Source organism: Chlorocebus sabaeus, chromosome 1, assembly GCF_047675955.1.
Source record: "Chlorocebus sabaeus isolate Y175 chromosome 1, mChlSab1.0.hap1, whole genome shotgun sequence".
NCBI lineage: Eukaryota > Metazoa > Chordata > Mammalia > Primates > Cercopithecidae > Chlorocebus > Chlorocebus sabaeus.
Window position 1 is genome coordinate 44,666,973 of NC_132904.1, and position 7,548 is coordinate 44,674,520.

Consider the following 7,548-nt stretch of genomic DNA (forward strand, 5'->3'; position numbering starts at 1 on the left):
ACTAAAAGCAATCCTTAGGTTGGGCTTCTGGAAAAGGTTTTCCCTGCTGATAAAAGGAAGGAGAATATAATAAATTGGCTCATTCCTCTTCTGTTGAACATTGTCACTGGCTTGTGATGCCTGGAGGTAAGGGAACCATCAGGGACCAATCGGGAACCAGCCAAAGAGGACAATTCAAACACTAAAGATGGCTGAGCAGAGAAGGGAAGAACCTGAGTCTTTAGTGCTATAAACAAGCTGATGAATTAATGAACTCTGATCTGCCATCCCTTCTCTGTCTGTCTGGGATTCTTCCTTCTGGGATTACCTTCCTGCTGGCTTTCTTGTTTTGGGAAATAATAATTTTCCTTTAGAGTTTATTCTATTTTTGGATAGGTCTTTTGCCACTTGCAGTCAAAAGCATCCTGACTGATAGATATGTCCTAGACATATGTACTTCAAACTGGATTCAAGGTAGAACTGGAATTCATATTTAATTTCCCTTTATCAGAGCAGGAATCCGAGCTCTCCCCCACATGCTTGGTCCTCCGCCCTCACAAAGTTCACTTTTTAAAAATCTAGTAACTACTTCTGTGAGTAAGTGGGTGGTGCCAGAAATGCTGCATCCACTTATTGAGACTGCTGTAAAGATTAAATGAGTTGATATCTAAGCACTTAGAACAGTACCTGGAATTCTGTAAGTGCTAAATATGTGGTCACATCCTTGGTAGTAGTAGTACTGATAGTAGTAGTGGTACTAGTAGTGGAACTCCTGATTTTTGTAAGCCAGTGAAACTTTGTTGCTGAATGCCTTCTGGGTGTCAGTTTGGCTAGGCTTATGAGTATAATGACATTTTAATCCCTGTTAGTACTTCAAGGCAGAAGAAGAGGGCCCCAGATTGGAATTGAAACCACAGACAACTCTTGTCAACCTCCAAAATCCCAAGACTTTCTTAGAGAGTGGTTCCGGGTTGGTATAGAATAATGGTTATGAACATTGGTTCTGGCGCAGAGTACTGAGTTCCAAGCCTCAGCTCTGGCTTTTACTCTCTGTGTGTCCTTGGGCACTGCACGAATCCGGATTCAATGAGAGGTTCAAAACCAATAAAATATATGCATACATATATATCTTACATAATACTACATCAGATATACCTCATATATATCATACATATGTAGCTTATATATAATCTATGTATCATAGCATACATATGTAGCATGTATATTATATATCCATATCCATATATATATATATAGATGTGTTACAAGAGTTTAACCTGATACAATTGTGAGAGCCAACTGAGCATCCTCCATAAGGCTGTCACCTTCACGTCTAATGCTGGAGTGCAAGGTCCACGGGGCAGGCAGTCGAGAATGAATGTTGGACAAAAAGTAAGGGGAGATCAAGAGCAGGATAGAACCACCAGCATGAGCTGGAAGCCTATGAGAACAGACTAAAACCCATGCTGATCAGTCCCTGCTGCTTCTGTTCTTGTGAGTGTGGAAGTCCTACCAAAGCACAAGCCCTTCTTCATACAGCTAAACACGCACAACTGGCCCTGGAGTCAAGGAAGCTGGGGAGCACAGAGCACTCGCAGGGCCAGCTGCTGCCTCATGCCAGTGAAGTGGCTACAACAGGGCTATTGCTTTTCTTTCACTCTCCAAATTTCTCAGGTTTTCTTTTGTGGCCTACCCTAACTGGAATCACATAGGGAGGGAATTCTGAAAAGTGTAGTTCAACCTAGTCAAGTTAACATGATATAAAGCTACCACAGTTAATATTATTAACTTTCCCTCAGTTTCTGTGTCCTCTCCTTTAAATAAGTAGGAATAACAATAGTATCCACCTCATAAGATTCTTTTGAGGATTATTTTAAATAATGCATGGAAAATATTTAACAAAGTACCAGACACATAGTAAGTACTTGATAAAGGCATATATCACTATATCACTATCATTGTTCCTGTTATTATTATTGGTTTAAGTATTCTTCACCAGGCCGAATGTGGTGGCTCGTGGCTATAATCCTAGCACTTTGGGAGGCCAAGGCAGGTGGATCACCACTTGAGGTCAGCAGTTCCAGACCAGCTAGGCCAACATAGTGAAACCGCATCTCTAATAAAAATACAAAAACTTAGCTGGGTATGGTGTCACGCACCTGTAGTCCCAGCTACTTGGTAACTGAGGCAGGAGAATTGCTTGAACCCAGGAGGCAGAGGTTGCATTGAGCCGAGATTGCACCATGGTACTCCAGCCTGGGCAACAGAGTGAGACTCCGTCTCAAAAAACAAACAAAACAAAACAAAAATCTTCACCAATATCTAAAAGGAAATCTGGTGTAGAATTAGGAGTTAGAATATTTTGTTTCTTGAGGGGTAAAGGCATTAAACTTCTCATGAATCTAAATATAGGCTGGTCACTGTTGTAGGGAATATGTATTTTTTACAATCTTTTATGGTAGGTATTATTATACCTATTTTAGATAAAGCAGTTGAACAAACTAAGGAACAGGAAGGCTGAGTAACCAGACCCAAGGTCACACAGTTAGTAAGTGGCAATGCTTTTTATATATATATATATATATATATCATCCCAAGAAGAAAAAATATAAGGTGATTAAAACTGAATGATGAGAAAGTAGTATTTAAGTTGTAATTTGAAAGATGAACAAGAGTTAAACAAATTAAGAAGGCAGAAGAAAAAGCACATGCAAAACTAGAGTAGTAAGAAGAAACCTGGCACCTTAGAGGAGAGAGGAGATGGGGATGGCAGGAGTATGGGTAAGGAGGGGAGGATGAAGGGGCTAGCAGGACCTGCTTCCACTTTATTCTCCGTGGAATAGGAAGGCCCAGGATGGCAGGAACTGTGTATGTCTTGTTACTCCAGCATTCCCAGCACTTGGAATAGCACCTCCTGGCATATGCTAGGGTGTCACTAAATATTTGTTGACTGAAAGAAAGGGTAGAGTGATAAGATCTAAGGTACGTTTTAAAATCTCCCTACTTGCTGTAAAGTATGCTATTCCTTGGCTCCTTCTAGTAACAGGGAACTCATTACTTACTTTCTCTTGGCAGCCTTTTAGTATCTGAATACAGCAGTCATATCGTTCTAGGTTTCCATTTCTGCAGGCCAGCAGCCTCAGGTTTTTGGCTTCAGTTTCCCATATTCAGGAACCCTAGTCAATGCTATCCAAAAGAACTTCTGCAAGCATGATATGACCTGATTTCAAAACATACTACAATGCTATAGTAACCAGAACAGCATGGTACTGGCATAAACACAGACACACAGACCAATGGAACAGAATTGAGAGCCTAGAAACAAACCCACATGTTTAGCACCAACTGATTTTTGGCAAAGATGCCAAGAACATGTAATGGGGAAAGAATAGTCTCATCAATAAAGAGTTCTGGGAAAACTGAATATCCACATGCAGAAGAATAAAATTAAACTGTTATCTCACACCATATACAAAAATCTACTCAAAACAGATTGAAGATTTAAATGTAAGACCTGAAACTGTGAAACTACTAGAAGAAAACATAGGGGAAAAGCTTCATGACATTGGTCTGGGCAATAGTTATTTTGAATATGACCAAAAAGCACAGGCAACGAAAGTAAAATTAGACAAATGGGGCTGGATCAAACTAAAAAAGTTTCTGCATTGCAAAGGAAAGGGCCAACAGAGTGAAGACAAAACCTACAGAATAAGAGAAAATATTTGTAAACTACACATCTGCTAAGAAGTTAATATCCAAAATACATAAGGAATGCAAATAATTCTATAGCAAGAAAACAGCTCAACTTTTTACATGGGCAAAGGATCTGAATAGACATTTCTCAAAAGAAGACATACAAATGACCAACAGGAATATAAAAAAACTGTTCAACATCACTAATCATCAGGGAAATGCAGATTAAAGCCCCAATGAGATACCATCTCACATCTGTTAGAATGGCTACTATCAAAAAGATAAAAGATGACACGTGTTGGTGAGAATGTGCAGAAAATGAATGTCTCACACACTTTTGGTGGGAATGTAAATTAGTATAGACATGAAAAATAGTATATAGATTCTTCAAAAATTTAAAAATAGAACTACCGTATGATCCAGCACTCCCACTACTGGGTATACATCCAAAGGAAATGAAATCAGTTTGTTGAAGAGATATCTGCATTGTCATGTTTATTGCAGCATTATTCATAATAGCCTAGAAATGGAATCAACCTGAGTGTCCATAAGCATATGAATGGATAAAACGTGGTACATATACACAGTGGAATACTATTCAACCATAGAAAGGAATTAAATTTTGTTATTTGTGACAATATGAATGAACTGGGAGGACATTATGTTAAATGAAATAAGCCAAGGCGGACATCACTTTCAAAAACTTTGGTTATGAAAGAAGTATCATGCTTAGACCAAACAGGGACCTTGCTTGGGGCATGTGCTTAAGATAGGTCCCCAGTCTGGGTTCTCTACAGCCCTATGCATCTCCATGGGGCAGGAATCCATGGGGCCACAGAGACACATGTTCACCTAGAGCCTATATATTCCCTTTTAGGCCCAGGAATTCTTTGCCCAAATAGAACCAAGCTCATTTTCAAAGACTGCACAAACCCCTCCCAGGTCTCTCTGCCCAAGGGTGGATCACATCACTGGTATGCCTATCACCAAATATAAGGCATAGCCCAGGAATGGCTGTTTGTGGGGCTTGGGGATGGATTTCAGATATTCAGACCAAGTGTCAACACTTCGGGGTGTGTGGCCCTTCATAATGTAGGGTGAGTAGTAAAGTAGGGTGGGATTCCATGTGTAGTCCTCACAGAAGGTAAGCCTCCATCTGTAGGCCTCACAGGAGTTACAGGACATTTCTAAGAAGAGGTAGTTACAGACAGACATAAGGTCAATGGAGAGTCCTTTTGAAAATGAACACAATTTGAAAGAACCAGTGGTGAGCGGAATATTAAAGCTAATATAGAGAAAATATGAAGCTATATATAGAAAGAATAATGGAGAGCAAGGTCCTTGTATCAGTCAGGATTCCAGCAGCAGATTTTCTAGTGCATATGCAAGGGACTGTTTGTAGACGTGTGAGTGGGTAAAGGAAATAAACAAAGGATATTAATGTACTTAAAGACTAGCAACAGTGGGAAGCCATTATATCCCATTATGTCCATAGGTGTGAAAGGGCAGAAGGTTGAAAGGACAATGTTGCCAGAGTCCAGTGATCTTGGAAGCTATAGCTACAGTCCCTCCCAGAAATGCAACTAGGCAAGAAGGGAGTGGGAGGAATAAATACCTCTTCTGCCCTTGAGTTGGTGCTAGTGCTTTCCATTGATAGAAATCAGCTAGAAGAATCTAGCCAGCAAGGTATCCTGTGTCAATGCATGGCCTAGAGGCCAGCCTCTCAGGGCAAAGCAGGAGGGAGAAAGAGTAGACAGTGGGGTTTAGAAGGGTAAACAAAAAATAACCAACCAGCACAGTTACCAAGGAGGCAGGAGGGGGCTTCTCTGCAGGGTTGTGAATAGAATGGAGGGTAAGCTGGCAGAAAGGAACCTCTCTGTCTGATGACCATCTCTTTTCTCTCTGCAGTGGGAGGGGAGGCTGATGGTAGATAAAGGTAAGCAGGCAGGGGATTGTCTTATTATTCTTTCTGCAGATGGAAGCTGGCATTTGGTCTTGAGGCCTTTGTGTAGTATAGTAATACCATAAATAAAGCTATTTTCCTCCTTTCTTACCAATGTAAGAGAATGTCACATTCTCTTATGCCTCCCTCTCCCTTCCCTACACTGACTAAGTGGAACTGTAGAGCAGGCAAAAGTCCCTGGAGATTTCTCCTTCTCTCTTTACTGCAATAAAATCTAAGCCTACCTCAGCCCCAGGCAAATAACTCTCCAGCAATTTAGAGGCTCACACAATCCAGAATATTTCCCTCTCAAGCACTGGCTCATGGTTCAAAACAGCCCCTCTGATAAGTCCCTCCTTTGGCCAAATCAAGACTCCCTACCTGTTAGAAGAAAAAATAATTTTTAAAACTAACTTTCACTACATTATGAAGAACTAGTAGCTTTGCCTCCAATCCTCCCATGGGTGTCTACCTCTTTGTCCCAACAGGGCAAATCTCTAAATCTCAAACGGAGACAAAATGAGCTTTGATGTTTAGAGGCAAGGATGTTTCTCCCGCACTCCTCCAGTTTACAGGTCCTGATTCTAAACATAATTTCTTTTCCTTCTGTTGGTACTCAGAAAACAATAGCCCAAAATATGGCGCTTTGGCATGCTGAGTGCTTTGAACAAAGGAGACTGAAGGTCCTCAGAAATAAGCCTCAGACACAAAGTCTCTCACTGACCTTCTTCTGCCTCTCCCACTTCTCCTTCTGAAGTACAGGGAGTGAGTGGCTTGCTCTGAAATTCCCTTATCTGACTGAAGGAAGTTCTTCCAAAAGAAACACAACTATCTTCAGCCTCCTCCCTAAGAATCTCATCAAACCATCAGGGAAGATTAATCACTTGGGAAAGGATTGCAAGTCATCACCACACCCAACAAGCTCTTCTTATTCTTCTGGAGGCTGCTCCAAAACAGCTTTTAAAAAGAAATTAAAAAAAATTTTTTTTTTTAGAGACAGAGTCTCAATATGTTGCCCAGACTGGTCTCAAACTCCTGGACTCAAGTGATCTGTCCACCTCGGCCCCCCAGAGTGCTGGGATTACAGGTGTGTGCCACTGCACCAGGCTAACTTTTGTTTTTTTAAGCAGAGATACTTATCTACATCATAAGACAACCTTCATTCACAGCACAGTTCTGCTCCACTTGCCTTGGACAAAAGCAGCCCTTTCAGAGAAAGATTCTATACCCTTTCCCACCCAGCACCAATTTCACCTTCATCCAAGCCTCTTTAACCAGAAAAATTCCAGGGGAGAACATCAATAGTTCCAGCTTGGGGTTAGGGGAAGGCAGAAAAGGCAAGAGAGGGAAAAGATGATGGAGCATGGCATGGAAGGGGCTCATTGGGGCACTCCACCAGTAACCAAAGCAGCTAAAAAGTGAGGCCCAGGACAAGGGGAGTGGGCCAGGGAAGATCCCCTCCCACTTCTCACCAAGAACTGGAGAGGAGCAGTAGGCAGGGCAGCCTGTTTGAAGGGAGGGATGTGGACCAGAATGTGAGGGTGGCGTGACCTCCAGGCTTTTGCTCTTGGTACCCAGTGTATCCTGAGACCCCAGGAATGAGAGCCCAGTGTGTGCAGTCCTTCCCAGCTGGTAGATTTGCCTTAGGCCTCTAGAGTACTCCACTTTCCTCCCCTCCACCAAGGCAGCACCCTAAAACCTGGAGGTGCTGTCCTTCCTGTTATCACACTGGGCTCAGGGGCTGGGAGTTGCTGGGCCCCTTCACAAGGCAACAAGGAGTTGAGGGTTTTTAAACCTCAGGAAATCAGATCTGAAAGGGCCCTTAGAGAGCTTTCTAGGGCAACCCCTTGTTTTACCCATAGGGACACTGAGGCCCAGGAGACAAGAACGTTTTCTAAAGACATACAGTAAAGTGAAATGCATCCAAATGTGAG